The sequence below is a fragment of the Bombina bombina genome, chromosome 8, assembly GCF_027579735.1.
Source record: "Bombina bombina isolate aBomBom1 chromosome 8, aBomBom1.pri, whole genome shotgun sequence".
NCBI classification, from domain to species: domain Eukaryota; kingdom Metazoa; phylum Chordata; class Amphibia; order Anura; family Bombinatoridae; genus Bombina; species Bombina bombina.
Window position 1 is genome coordinate 260959343 of NC_069506.1, and position 16272 is coordinate 260975614.

Here is a 16272-nt window from a genome sequence, read left to right on the forward strand (position 1 = left end):
TTGGTGTAAATATTTTTTAAGTAGGCCTGGCACACAGGCTTGGAAGGCTGTAGAAAAGTGCAATTCAAAGGCACGAGCAAACTGAGGGTTAAGCTCATCAACAATAAAGATTTTTTTAATTTTAATTAGTAACTATACTGTGACAAAAAATTAGGATTGGTGTAAATAGTTGGCAAGATGGCCTGGCACAAAAGGATGGCAGGCAGGAGGGAGATGCAATTCAAGGACACTAGGAGACTGATTACTGACAGTCTAAACAGCGATGATTGACAATTTTTGCAATACTGTTAACAGAAATATGATTGCTGACAACAATTGGCTAGGTGGGGGCCTGGCTCACAGCAGGCTGCAAGGCAGGAGGAAAGTGCTATTCAATGGCACCAGCAAACTGAGGATTCAAATCACAGCAACTATTACCAAAAATTTTAATTTTTAATTATTAGAATACTGTCACAACAAATATGATTGGTGTAAATATTTTTTAAGTAGGCCTGGCACACAGGCTTGGAAGGCTGTAGAAAAGTGCAATTCAAAGGCACGAGCAAACTGAGGGTTAAGCTCATCAACAATAAAGATTTTTTTAATTTTAATTAGTAACTATACTGTGACAAAAAATTAGGATTGGTGTAAATAGTTGGCAAGACGGCCTGGCACAAAAGGATGGCAGGCAGGAGGGAGATGCAATTCAAGGACACTAGGAGACTGATTACTGACAGTCTAAACAGTGATGATTGACAATTTTTGCAATACTGTTAACAGAAATATGATTGCTGACAACAATTGGCTAGGTGGGGGCCTGGCTCACAGCAGGCTGCAAGGCAGGAGGAAAGTGCGTTTCAATGGCACCAGCAAACTGACGATTCAAATCACAGCAACTATTACCAAAAATTTTAATTTTTAATTATTAGAATACTGTCACAACAAATATGATTGGTGTAAATATTTTTTAAGTAGGCCTGGCACACAGGCTTGGAAGGCTGTAGAAAAGTGCAATTCAAAGGCACAAGCAAACTGAGGATTAAGATCATTAACAATAAAGATTTTTTTAATTTTAATTAGTAACTATACTGTGACAAAAAATTAGGATTGGTGTAAATAGTTGGCAAGACGGCCTGGCACAAAAGGATGGCAGGCAGGAGGGAGATGCAATTCAAGGACACTAGGAGACTGATTACTGACAGTCTAAACAGTGATGATTGACAATTTTTGCAATACTGTTAACAGAAATATGATTGCTGACAACAATTGGCTAGGTGGGGGCCTGGCTCACAGCAGGCTGCAAGGCAGGAGGAAAGTGTGTTTCATTGGCACCAGCAAACTGACGATTCAAATCACAGCAACTATTAACAAAAATTTTAATTTTTAATTATTAGAATACTGTCACAACAAATATGATTGGTGTAAATATTTTTTAAGTAGGCCTGGCACACAGGCTTGGAAGGCTGTAGAAAAGTGCAATTCAAAGGCACGAGCAAACTGAGGGTTAAGATCATCAACAATAAAGATTTTTTTAAGTTTAATTAGTAACTATACTGTGACAAAAAATTAGGATTGGTGTAAATAGTTGGCAAGACGGCCTGGCACAAAAGGATGGCAGGCAGGAGGGAGATGCAATTCAAGGACACTAGGAGACTGATTACTGACAGTCTAAACAGCGATGATTGACAATTTTTGCAATACTGTTAACAGAAATATGATTGCTGACAACAATTGGCTAGGTGGGGGCCTGGCTCACAGCAGGCTGCAAGGCAGGAGGAAAGTGCTATTCAATGGCACCAGCAAACTGAGGATTCAAATCACAGCAACTATTACCAAAAATTTTAATTTTTAATTATTAGAATACTGTCACAACAAATATGATTGGTGTAAATATTTTTTAAGTAGGCCTGGCACACAGGCTTGGAAGGCTGTAGAAAAGTGCAATTCAAAGGCACGAGCAAACTGAGGGTTAAGATCATCAACAATAAAGATTTTTTTAATTTTAATTAGTAACTATACTGTGACAAAAAATTAGGATTGGTGTAAATAGTTGGCAAGACGGCCTGGCACAAAAGGATGGCAGGCAGGAGGGGGATGCAATTCAAGGACACTAGGAGACTGATTACTGACAGTCTAAACAGTGATGATTGACAATTTTTGCAATACTGTTAACAGAAATATGATTGCTGACAACAATTGGCTAGGTGGGGGCCTGGCTCACAGCAGGCTGCAAGGCAGGAGGAAAGTGCGTTTCAATGGCACCAGCAAACTGACGATTCAAATCACAGCAACTATTACCAAAAATTTTAATTATTAGAATACTGTCACAACAAATATGATTGGTGTAAATATTTTTTAAGTAGGCCTGGCACACAGGCTTGGAAGGCTGTAGAAAAGTGCAATTCAAACGCACGAGCAAACTGAGGATTAAGATCATCAACAATAAAGATTTTTTTAATTTTAATTAGTAACTATACTGTGACAAAAAATTAGGATTGGTGTAAATAGTTGGCAAGACGGCCTGGCACAAAAGGATGGCAGGCAGGAGGGAGATGCAATTCAAGGACACTAGGAGACTGATTACTGACAGTCTAAACAGTGATGATTGACAATTTTTGCAATACTGTTAACAGAAATATGATTGCTGACAACAATTGGCTAGGTGGGGGCCTGGCTCACAGCAGGCTGCAAGGCAGGAGGAAAGTGTGTTTCAATGGCACCAGCAAACTGACGATTCAAATCACAGCAACTATTACCAAAAATTTTAATTTTTAATTATTAGAATACTGTCACAACAAATATGATTGGTGTAAATATTTTTTAAGTAGGCCTGGCACACAGGCTTGGAAGGCTGTAAAAAAGCGCAATTCAAAGGCACGAGCAAACTGAGGGTTAAGATCAACACTAAAACATTTTTTTATTTAAATTAATAACTATACTGTCTGACTGTGACAACAATTATGATTGGTGTAAATAGTTGGCTAGACGGCCTGGCACAAAAGGCTGGCAGTGGCAGGCAGGAGGTAAATGAAATTCAATGGCCCTAGGAGACTGAATATTTGCAGTCCAAAAAATTAAAAAAATTTTTTATTACTGTTACAAGAATTGTGATTGGTGCCACTAATTGGCTACTTGGGCCTGGCAGACAGGCTGGCAGATATGAGTCGTGGATGGTAGGTAGGGCAGTAATTTAACACAGTATGCTGTGTAAGTGACAAAAACACAGGACTGATAGAAAATTAAGTTACATTACACTAGCAAAATATTTTAAAATTTTAGATTTTAATATTAAAATTATGTTAAGAAGTGCAATGCACATATGACTCTATTAGTGGTCGCACTGGCTGGCTGCTACGTAGGGCAGCAATTATAACAACAGTATGCTGTGTAAGTCAGATAGACAGTTAGACACAGGCCTGATAGAAAATACAATTAGATTACACTAGCATAATGATTTAAAGACTTTTTTTTGGAAATTTTAAGAAAAAGGTTAAGCACATACATATGAGTCGTGGCTGATAGCCTTGGAAGGGCAGCTATTAAAAACAGTAGGCTATGTATGTCGGATACACACACGCCTGATAGAAAATACTATTAGATTACACTAGTAAAATCATTGAAATAATTTTTTTTGGGGGGGGGGGAATTAAAAAAAGGTTAAACACATATGAGTCGTGGCTCATAGACTAGGGAGGGCAGCAAGTAAACACAGTAGGCTCTCTATGTCAGCAAAACACACAGGCCGGATAGAAAATTAGATTTGATTACACTAGCAAACAAATTTAAACTTTTTTTTTTTTTTATATTAAAATTAAGGTGAAAGAAAAATAGATATGAGTGCTGGGTGGCTGCCTGGCACAGACCAATTAACCAAAAGACTGAAAAAAAAAAGAGGTATATTAATGCTGAGTGAGCCTGACAGACACAGGCATGATAGTAAATGTAATTAGATTACACTAGAAAAATATTTTTTTGTGTTTTTTTTTTTAAATTAAAAATAATGTTATAAACGGATATTAACACTGCTGGCTGCTGGCTGGCACAGAGCAATGAACCAGAGTATATGCTGTGTGACACTGGCCTGATAGAAAATGAAAAAAAATTACACTAGAAAAATAATTATATTTTTGGGTTAGTTAAATTTAAACTAATGTTGTTAGGGAGATATCAGTGGTGGCAGTAGTCACAGCATATGCTGTGAGCCTTAAACACACAGCTGAAAGCCAGGCAAATGCTAATAAAAAAAAAAAAAAAAAAAAAAAAACGGCACGAAATATAGCCCTAAAAACAGCTTTTTGGGGTGCTGTGCTTGCAGCAGAGATGAGTGGAGTCCTTCTGGACTGTAAATACACTAGCCTAGCTATGTTTTTCCTATTAATGTCAGGAGCAAAAACACAACACGTCCTCTCATTAAAAAAGCAAGGTCGTTATGAGTCTAAAATGGCGGATTCCGAGTAGCTGGGAGTGTCTGTGAGGGAGTGTCTGATGTTGATTGGCTCTAATGTGTCAGGCGGCTGTGACATAAAGGGTCAAAGTTTCCACAATGATGACACATAGGGGCGGATCGAACATCGCCATGTGTTCGCCCACAAACGCAAACGCGAACAACCTATGTTCGCTGTGAACCGTTCGCGGGCGAACAGTTCGGGACATCACTACTCTCAAGGAAGGAGGACGCAGGTGTATATCATGGCCCCATACAGAACATTATTTCCCCGCCTACCCTTAAGAGGATATTGTGTGAGCATGTAAGCCTGTGAGGCACCACACCGGCGGCCATGGACATGTTGTCCCTTTTTGTGTCGCCCCGCCTGTTACCTGCTGAGTCTGCATTGCTCTCATCTGCCCAGATCTCTGACAGTCTGTGACACATGACGGCACATGACATCAGTGCAGTGCGGCTGCATGCATGCCGTGTGTCAGAGTCAGCACCACAGTCACCAGAAGATAGTGTGAGGCCACCGGACAGTTTTATATGACAAACAAAATAAAATTGTTTTGGCATTTGGAATTGGAAAGTTCCTTAACTGATGACTGAGGTCTGAGAATGTATTATGTTTCATAAACACATATGTTATGCAAACAATTAATAATTTATTAATTTTTTTTTTTTTTTTTTAAAACTAATAACGCGGTTGGCGGGGCTTAACTACCATGCAGCCTAGTGGGCATTTGCCCAGTATGCCCGACGTTCAGTCTGGGCCTGCTGACAAAAGGGGGTGATCCTTTTTCCAACTCAGTGATTCTGTTTTTGAATTGTCTTTATTTTTGCCTGACATGTTGGTTTTGTATCTTTCACTTATATGTTATAAGTTGCACTGAGTAATTAAAACTGGATAAACAAAAACTGTATCTGTCTTTATTTCAGTCTGCAAAGCAACAAAATATGATTATTTTCAATACCCACGGTATGTATGTATAGGTGTGTATGTATGTATTTACAACCATATATACACATATAATTATGTTAATACATATGTATACATATATAGACATAAAAATGAATTGAAGCCCTTTGCTGTCTGGTAGCTGAAAACATAAAAAAAATATATTTTTGTAATATTCATATTTAATAAAGTATTTAGCTGTGTATGTACTCTAAATATTTCACAACTCTCCAATAATGACGGCGCTATCTATCTCCCCAATATAATCTTTTCAATAATTCTACGTGCCCGGGATAGGATGTAGTCAAACCACCCTTAATCCATACAATAAACAAAACAAATCCCAACACTGCAACAACGAGTAAATTCATTATAATCAAAATATATCATATACATAATATGTTGGCATAACGAAAGAGGGGCCCAATCATTCACTCATTCATCCAAACTACATATATACTACAGGTAGAAAAAGAAAAGCAAAAAGAAATATAGAAAAAGACAGGAGAATCACCCCCAAGGCGTCCCAAGGGGGAACAACTGTCACAAAAAGGGGCAAAAACCCCCACAAAGAAGGGCATGTCTACAGATGGCGTAGTGAACCATCTCATTGGAGGAAAAGAGGGCATGGCAGATCACAGAGGTCCTATCGGAATCAAGCTAAACAGAAGCTCCAAGATGGTGGAGACTGCGTCAGCAGCTCTAATTCATCAGAAGGGCAAAGTTTTTTAGAGTCGAGCAACGACTCCCTGACGTCATCAGGAAGCACCACCGGGGTGGCCGCAAACATAGGCGGCATGGAAAAGGATCAGTGTTATCCCCCGAGGAGGAAGGCCAGCAAAACGAAAAAGAAACCTCAACAGTAATTAACATCTCAAGTAAAGCACTGGATGCGAGTATGAGATGTTAGAAAAAGGACTTTCGTTTTGTCCGGTAAAAGACATTGACTTTTTTTAACTGGAAAAGATTTATTTAAGTTTTTTCGTACACTGAAATTGAAGTGCTTATTTAATGAGCATCCACGGTTGTTTGAGAATACTACAGGGAGTGCAGAATTATTAGGCAAATGAGTATTTTGACCACATCATCCTCTTTATGCATGTTGTCTTACTCCAAGCTGTATAGGCACGAAAGCCTACTACCAATTAAGCATATTAGGTGATGTGCATCTCTATAATGAGATGGGGTGTGGTCTAATGACATCAACACCCTATATCAGGTGTGCATAATTATTAGGCAACTTCCTTTCCTTTGGCAAAATGGGTCAAAAGAAGGACTTGACAGGCTCAGAAAAGTAAAAAATAGTGAGATATCTTGCAGAGGGATGCAGCACTCTTAAAATTGCAAAGCTTCTGAAGCGTGATCATCGAACAATCAAGCGTTTCATTCAAAATAGTCAACAGGGTCGCAAGAAGCGTGTGGAAAAACCAAGGCGCAACATAACTGCCCATGAACTGAGAAAAGTTAAGCGTGCAGCTGCCAAGATGCCACTTGCCACCAGTTTGGCCATATTTCAGAGCTGCAACATCACTGGAGTGCCCAAAAGCACAAGGTATGCAATACTCAGAGACATGGCCAAGGTAAGAAAGGCTGAAAGACGACCACCACTGAACAAGACACACAAGCTGAAACGTCAAGACTGGGCGAAGAAATATCTCAAGACTGATTTTTCTAAGATTTTATGGACTGATGAAATGAGAGTGAGTCTTGATGGGCCAGATGGATGGGACCGTGGCTGGATTGGTAAAGGGCAGAGAGCTCCAGTCCGACTCAGACGCCAGCAAGGTGGAGTACTGGTTTGGGCTGGTATCATCAAAGATGAACTTGTGGGGCCTTTTCGGGTTGAGGATGGAGTCAAGCTCAATTCCCAGTCCTACTGCCAGTTTCTGGAAGACACCTTCTTCAAGCAGTGGTACAGGAAGAAGTCTGCATCCTTCAAGAAAAACATGATTTTCATGCAGGACAATGCTCCATCACACGCGTCCAAGTACTCCACAGCATGGCTGGCTAGAAAGGGTATAAAAGAAGAAAATCTAATGACATGGCCTCCTTGTTCACCTGATCTGAACCCCATTGAGAACCTGTGGTCCATCATCAAATGTGAGATTTACAAGGAGGGAAAACAGTACACCTCTCTGAACAGTGTCTGGGAGGCTGTGGTTGCTGCTGCACGCAATGTTGATGGTGAACAGATCAAAACATTGACAGAATCCATGGATGGCAGGCTTTTGAGTGTCCTTGCAAAGAAAGGTGGCTATATTGGTCACTGATTTGTTTTTGTTTTGTTTTTGAATGTCAGAAATGTATATTTGTGAATGTTGAGATGTTATATTGGTTTCACTGGTAAAAATAAATAATTGAAATGGGTATATATTTGTTTTTTGTTAAGTTGCCTAATAATTATGCACAGTAATAGTCACCTGCACACACAGATATCCCCCTAAAATAGCTATAACTAAAAACAAGCTAAAAACTACTTCCAAAACTATTCAGCTTTGATATTTATGAGTTTTTTGGGTTCATTGAGAACATGGTTGTTGTTCAATAATAAAATTAATCCTCAAAAATACAACTTGCCTAATAATTCTGCACTCCCTGTATAATTATTTACAGTATTGCTTTTTTAGGACTTACTACAATGCATGATAAAGCAATTTAAAAACAGACAATTACATTTGTAATTAACATGTTATTTTCTCCAGCAGTGCTGCCTTTGACTTTGGTAGGAGCCCAAAGAGACTGTATTGGTTGTACAAAAAATAATACATTAACATTAAGGTCTACAGGTCTATTTAAGAAAAGTGTTTTTTTTTTATTATTATTTTTTATTAAATATTTTTATTATAAGCATAAGTTATCACAACTCTTTCAAACATTACAGATATGAAGTAAACACAGAAATCACAGGAATGACATCTCGCATTATATTGAAATGACATGGATATTGCGTAACATAACCAGGCTTTCACCTCCATTCCTAACAGTTCTAAAGGTCAAACTATACCTGAGTGGGAGGTGAAATGAGGAGTGAGTAGGAGTGTTCACAGGTTGGGAGAGTCGTTGTCAGTTGGTAGGTTAAGGTTATGGCGTTTTCCGCCTTTTGATCTGCTTTGTAAAAGCGAAATTACGCTAGTAGTTGGTTGTTATGTGGGTATTGCCTGCAAAAGCAGCTGAGCGGATGCGCGGGGCCAACAAGGGCCACCGCTCCAAAGGAGTGAAATCTAGATTCAGCCATCCTTGCACTGTCGTGGGCTAAAGTACCCCCTCTGAGGGGGAAGAAGGTATTAGATGGGGGGGGGAGGGGGGGGAGGGGCTCATTGAGTGGAGGGGGGGGTGGACAGACCGTCCTGGTCCCGTATCAGGGGCCAGTGACACTGAGGGGCAGGAGATCCTAACGTTTAGCTCTGAGGCTCTGTAGGTAAGCTTCCCAGGGTTCCCAGACAAGACAGAAAATTTACGACTTGCGCCGGACTCTGTAGACAAAGTCTTCCATGGACTTGACATAATTTAGGTATTCCATTACACTCTGCCATTTTGGAGGGTGCACTTTTTTCCAGTTCCTGGCAATTGCCATTTTAACTGAGGTGAGTATGTATATAAGAAGGGTTCTCTTGTGCGGAGGCACTTTCTCCAAACCCAAGTGCAGAAGAGCCATTCCAGGGTCCTTTATCTCTGGAAGGCCCATCAAGCCACAGATCCTACTGGTCTTACTCCAGAGTGACTTTAGGTTGGGACAAGTCCACCAGGTGTGTAGTGGGGTGCCAATGCCACCACAGTTTCTCCAACAGGAGGGGGAGTGATTAGGATAGAGGGTCTGCAGTCTGGTCGGGACCAGGTGCCACCTGGTGAGCATTTTAAAGTAGAGCTCGTACATCGTGGTGCAATGTAAAGCAGCCTTGGTCTTGGCGATGGCCAATGCCCATTTCTTAGGGGAGTATACCGTTTTTAGATCTGCCTCCCAGGAGAGCATGTGTCTCGTCTTAGGAATTGTGGGGGGAACCAGTAGGCATCGATAGTGTGCCGTGAGGGGTTTATAGGTCTGGAGGCCCGTTTTCCATCTAGATTCCCAAGCCGTAAGAGGCCGTGGGGCATCTCTCAGGAACCCCCAGGCTTTTAGTAAAGATCTTAATCTTAGAAGTTCAAATTCCAATTGCCGCGGGACCTCAAAGTTTGCCACCATCTCGTCTTGCGTTAGAAGCCGACCTTCTACGTAAAAGTCACCTACTGTCAAAATTTCGATCTGCCGCCACCAGTTCAGTCTCATGTTGGGGAGGGTCTGAAGTATGGGGAGTACAGGTTGGATAGGAGAAGGATGGGGGGCGATCTGGGTGTGGTGTCGCAATTTATACCATAGCATTTGGCATCCACTCACAATTGAGTTAGAGATGGTGTGTACGGTGGCAAGATGCGGGGGGAACCACAGCAAATCAGATAGATCTATATAGGCAGGTAGTGATGCCTGTTCCAGTTCCCTCCATCTCGTGGGAGGGAGGTCTCGTCCCCAAGCTGAGACATGAGAGATCATTGCCGCCTCATAGTACATCTTCATGCTTGGCAATCCCAGCCCTCCCTGATCCAGGGGGGACTGTAAGATTGAGGCCGCGACTCTAGGTTTCTTGTTGTTCCAGACATATCTATTGAAAAGGGTCTGAAAATTTTTCAGAAGCTTATCTGGGACTGGGAGGGGAATACATTGCATAATGTACGTTAGCTTGGGTAGTAGCATCATCTTCAGGGCTGCAATTCTATCCATCCAGGAGAGTTCGTCATATTTCTTTGCTCTCAGGTGTTTGTCAACTGCCTTCAACAAGGTGTGGTAGTTCTCCTGGAGGACCGTCTCCTTGTCATGAGACAAGAAGACCCCAAGGTGCCGGATACCTCTGGTAGACCATTTGAAGGAGTATTGCTGTTGCAAAGCTCTCTGTTCTTGATGGTCAAGATGGATCGGGAACGCCTCCGTCTTGGCTACATTTATTTTGTAATTAGAGAGTACATCGAATCTTTCAATGAGAGCCATCAGCGGTGGGAGCGATAGGGTCGGCTCGACAATGAAAAGTGTAAGGTCATCAGCGAATAATGCCACCTTTTGTACTGAATCATGTAGTAACAGGCCCTGGATTTGGGTGTCCTGCCTAATGGCTTCCGTTAAAGGCTCCATAACCATCGCAAAGAGGAGCGGCGACAGGGGGCATCCCTGCCTCGTTCCATTTCGTATATGTATCCTAGGGGAGCAAAAACCTAACCCCTTGACCACTGCTGTGGGAAGGGTATATAGGGCCTCAACTGCCTTACAAAATGAGAGTGGGATCCCAAATGTTCTCAGAGTCTCAAACATATATTATTATTATTATCGGTTATTTGTAGAGCGCCAACAGATTCCGCAGCGCTATAAACAAAGGGGGAGTACAACAAAACAATTATAGGGTAGAGGGCCCTGCCAAGAGTTGCACTGTTGTAGTCAGCTCTTAAGAAGGTGATCTACAAACAGCTGGACTTTTAGGCTTACATGCTAAGAGGGTTCAGGGGATTGCATTGGAGGAGAGGAACTGGTATTAGGAAAGGTTAGCGTAGGTTGTATGCGTCCCTGAACAGTAGAGTCTTTAAGGAGCACTTGAAGCTTTTAAAACTAGAAGAGAGTCTTGTGGAGCGAGGCAGAGAGTTCCACAAGATGGGAGCCAGTCTGGAGAAGTCCTGTAAACGGGAGTGTGATGAGGTGACAAGAGAGGAGGAGAGTAGGAGGTCATGAGCAGAGCGAAGGGGACGGGAGGGAGAGTATCTGGAGACAAGGTCTGAGATGTAGGTGGGAGCAGTGCAGTTGAGGGCTTTGTATGTAAGAGTGAGAGTTTTGTGTTTGATCCTAGAGGCAAGAGGAAGCCAGTGAAGGGAATGGCAGAGAGGCGCAGCAGATGAAGAGCGACGTGTAAGGAAGATGAGTCTGGCAGAGGCATTCATTATGGATTGTAAAGGAGCTAGGCGGCAGGTGGGGAGACCAGAGAGGACAGAGTTGCAGTAATCAAGGCGGGAAAGAATGAGAGAGTGGATTAAAATCTTAGTTGTGTCTTGTGTAAGGAAGTGTCTAATTTTAGAGATGTTTTTAAGGTGGAAGCGGCAGGCTGTAGCCAAGGACTGAATGTAAGGAGTGAAGGAAAGATCTGAGTCAAATGTGACCCCGAGACATCGGGCATGCGGGGTAGGGGTAATGATGGAGTTGTCGACAGTTATAGAGATATTGGGGGTGGAGATTTTGGAAGAAGGGGGGAAAATGAGGAGTTCAGTTTTGGAGAGATTTAGCTTGAGGTAGTGAGAGGACATCCAGGAAGAGATGTGAGAAAGACAGTTAGTGATACGGGTTAGCAAGGAAGGAGATAGTTCTGGTGCAGAGAAGTAGATTTGGGTGTCATCGGCATACAAATGATATTGGAAACCGTGGGACTTAATAAGGGAACCTAGTGATGACGTATAGATTGAGAAGAGAAGGGGGCCGAGGACAGAGCCTTGCGGTACTCCGACAGAAAGTGATGACGGGCAGAGGAGGCCCCAGAGAAGGCTACACTGAAGGTACGGTTTGACAGGTAGGAGGAGAGCCACGAAAGGGCTGAGTCACAGATACCGAAGGATTGGAGGGTTTGGAGCAAAAGAGGGTGGTCGACAGTGTCAAAGGCTGCGGACAGATCAAGGAGGATAAGCAGAGAGAAGTGGCCTTTTGATTTAGCTGTAAGTAGGTCATTGGTGACTTTAACAATAGCTGTCTCTGTGGAGTGATAGGGACGAAATCCAGATTGCAGCGGGTCAAGAAGGGAGTTTAACGTAAGGAAATGGGATAGGCGTGCATATACTACTTTTTCGAGAAGCTTTGAAGCAAGAGGGAGGAGGGAAATTGGGCGGTAGTTGGATGGGGAGGTAGGATCAAGGGAAGGTTTTTTGAGGATAGGTGTGACCAGTGCATGTTTCATTGATGAGGGAAATGTACCAGTGCTGAGGGAGAGGTTGAAAATGTGTGTTAGTATAGGGGTGAGGGTAGCAGAGAGAGAGGGGAGCAGCTGTGAGGGGATAGGGTCAAGGGGACAGGTAGTGAGATGAGAGCGCAGTATAAGTGCTGAAACTTCGTCCTCAGTAACAGGGGAGAATGAACTAAGTTTCAGGTTATGAGGGTTGTGGTTGAGTGAGAGTATTTGAGGGGGGGAGAGAATGGAATTGTGTTGAGAGCTGATTTCATGTCTGATGGAATCAATTTTGTTAATGAAGTGACTGGCAAAGTCTTGAGCTGACAGAGAAGTTGTATTAGGAAGTGGGGGAGGGTGGAGGAGAGTATTGAAAGTGGAGAACAGACGTTTTGGGTTCCCATCTCACCCTGTCGAACGCCTTTTCGGCATCTAATGACAGGGTGAGAAGGGGCAAGCCCATATCATGTGATTCAGCGAAGATGTTCAACAGTCTACGGGTATTGTCAGTGCCCTGTCTGCCTTGGACAAACCTGACTTGATCTAGGTGGATTATAGAAGGGAGGTGTTTCCCTAGTCTTGTCGCAAGAACTTTAGAGTATATCTTGATGTCCACATTGATAAGGGAAATAGGTCTATAGCTCCCGCATTCCTTGGGGTCCTTCCCTTCTTTAGGGATGGTCATAATATTGGCCTCCAAGAATTCCCTTAACATCTTGCCTACTTTAGCCACATCGTTAAACAATCGGAGTAGAAGAGGAGAAAGGAGAGAGACAAAGGTCCTGTAGAAGAGAGTGGAGAAGCCATCCGGACCAGGGGCCTTGTGAGGTTTAAGGGACAGGATGGCCGCCTTCACTTCCTCCAAGGTGAATGGTCTCTCAAGGTCTTCAGCAGACTCCTCGCTCAGCTGTGGTATAGCAACTTGGTTAAGAATTGCCCCAACTCCTCACCGCTCACCGGTGGGTCGTTAGAACCGCTGTCTAGATCATAAAGGGCAGCATAATTGTCTGAGAAGGCTTGACCAATCTCCCTAGGAGAGTGGACCATGCCGCGGACAGAGTTGATGGTCGGGATCCTACTGGCAACTGCCCTATTACGAAGTTTGCGGGCCAAAAGCCTATCGGCTTTGTTCCCTTTGCTATAGTATATTTGTTTTAATTTGAATAGGTTGGTTTGCACTTTTAAAAGCTCTCGTTTGTTGATCTCAGACCTTATTACACCCACCTGGGTGGCAAGAGCGGGGTCTGGGGCTTTTTTGTTGGCCATCTCTAGGAGTCTCAGTTCGGCGTACAGTTTCGATAAGGGGATCTTATGAGCCGCTTTCCATTGGGCCTTTTTCTTTATGAAATGACCTCTCAGGTACGCTTTGAGGGTGGCCCAAACTATTTCGAGACTCGTATCCCCAGTGTCGTTATGTGCCAAGAAATCTAGGATGATTTCATTTAGGAGTGGAATCTCTGTTTCCGTGAGACACTGGTCTGGAAGTTTCCAGGACGGCCTACAGTCAGGGGACTGTAAGGTTAAGAGTTGGGCGCTAACCGTATCGTGGTCTGACCACGGACAGGGCTTGATCCTTGACATAGCAAATTTGTCAAGTGTCCATGAGTCGCAGAGCAGATAATCCAACCGGGAGTATGAATTATGAGGTACCGAGTGGTGTGTGTAGTCTAGTTCGGTCGGAGCTAAGCATCTCCAGACATCAAACAGTCCAAATTGATACATTAGCCTACGGAAGGCCAATGACAGTGAAATTAGGTTACGGTCAGTTGGGTGGTTTGTGTTTTTTTTCTTGTCAAGCACTGGGTCCCAGACCAGATTCAGATCGCCCCCCACCAAGAGATGTCCTCTCTTGATTAGATCTAGCTTGTTCAAGAATTTTCGGAGAAAGGGGATCTGTCCCGTATTCGGGGCATAGATGGATGCCAACGTGTAGAGGGCTCCATTCAGGGCACAAACTAGGATAAGGAATCTACCCTCAGGGTCTCGTTCAATATGGTCTATCCTACAACTGACATCACGGTGGATCACTATGGCTACTCCTCTTTTTTTTTTCGTATAGGAGGCAGTTTCACAGATCGGGTACAAAGGGGAACTCCTGGGCTGTTTAGAGCCCCTTTCCCAGTGGGTCTCCTGCAGAAACATTAAGTGTATTTTGTGGGTGTATAGGTAGTTATACAGGAGACTCCTTTTAGTAGGTGTGTTAAGTCCCTGGACGTTCAGGGTGGCAGCCAAAACGGGAGCCATGTTATGAGCGGATGCCTCCTGGGTAACAAGTGAGGACCTCAGTTGCGGGCAAGGGGATAGGTTTTAAGGCGGGTGGTGCAGGTAAGTGTGGATGAGGGGATATGGGTGGGGAAAGGAGGGAGGCGGGTGTTGGGAGCACTTCAGGCCACGAACAGGATGTCTTGAGTTTCAGACGCTACTAGCCTATGTCGATGTGTATATAAACACTATCACAATGAGTGATCTCGCAACTAACAGTTGGAGAGCACAACTATAGATGTGTGGGGGGGGAGAGGCCAGCAGAAATAGCCGAGCCCCAGTCAGTCAGTTTAAAACGTGCAAGAATAAGAAGAGAGAGAGAGAGAGGGAAAGAGAGAGAAAAAGAAAACTCTCTCCCCCCCTCTCTCCCGTCCCCAGTCCTTATTTTAATTATCTCGTTGTAAGCGAGAGTCTTATATTATATTACTGTAATGGACGCATATTGTTATCTCTGGTATAAGGCTAAGAGAAAAATTGGGGTAAGGGAAGTCTAATCTCAGCTCTGCTAGAATGAAGATTGGGGGAGAGAGTGAAAGACTCGTGTGTTAGTCTGTATTTAGGGTTCTCTGTCTATAGTATCTCCTCGAGGGAGGTTGTGTGCATACAAGGTGCTCTTGTGGGGCAAGGTATTCCAGGCCCCAAATTTCTGCTATTATGGACAGAGATATTAGAATGGACAGCCCAAAGCAATAAAAAGAAAAACAACCATAAACAACATCAACATCCTTATAAACAGACAATATATGATGGCCATCGTCAGTTCGCAGGGGCTAAACTTGGGAGGGGTGTCGACCTTGTACCTTAGGGCTATTTTCTCATTGAAATCTGACGGCCGCCAGGTTGAGAACTAATCTAATTCCTGATTGATCAGGTATAAGTGGGGGTGGCTGTTAGTATAAATGGCATGAGATCGTCACAATCGAGGGGGCATATATTCAAGGTGATTATGAACAGCTATAAATGGTGTACTTAACATTAGGGATATTGGTCACAAGTGGGGATTGAAATGTGTGCAACTCCTGACGATAGCCATCTAAACTTTGTGAGGTATATATATAAATATCAGTTGGAACAGCAACAAAGTAAACAGTAACAACATGAATAAGGATAGCAACCCATAATGATGACCATCAGCCCAAAAGGAGAAACTTGGGGATTGCATAATTCTATGGCCTCAAGGCTGCTATTTCATGGGAGAAGAGTAGGAAAAGGGGGGGAAAGAGGGAGGAGGGAAGAAGAGTAGTGTAGAAAGGTGTAGAGAAAAAAGAGGAGAGAAACAGGAGAGGAGTGGAGGGAAAACAAGGGGGAGAGACAGCCAGAGAACAACAATGTAGAAAACATCCATTGTGTCTTAGTAGTCTCACCAATCTTCGTGTACCCTCGGTACACACGAGTCAGTCTCTGTAGAAGTAGAGAGTCTCTCAATTAAAAGTCCCCAGTTGGAGAGATAACTATCAGCACATCAGAGCAATGACCGGTATGGAATGTCTCATGTGGGAGCGTCTCTAGTCTTTAATATTGAGGTATTCCTCTGGTCACTGCTTGGTCTCTGCGGAAGGGCGCCCCACTCAGGGGCAGATGCTCTCAGGCCTCTACCTGGTACAATTGCTTGGGGAGGTACCGGTAGGTCCTGAGGTAGTAGACCCCATCTTTGGAGTAACTCCCTTGCCTGTTGAGGTGAGGATGCCGCATATTGCTGTCCA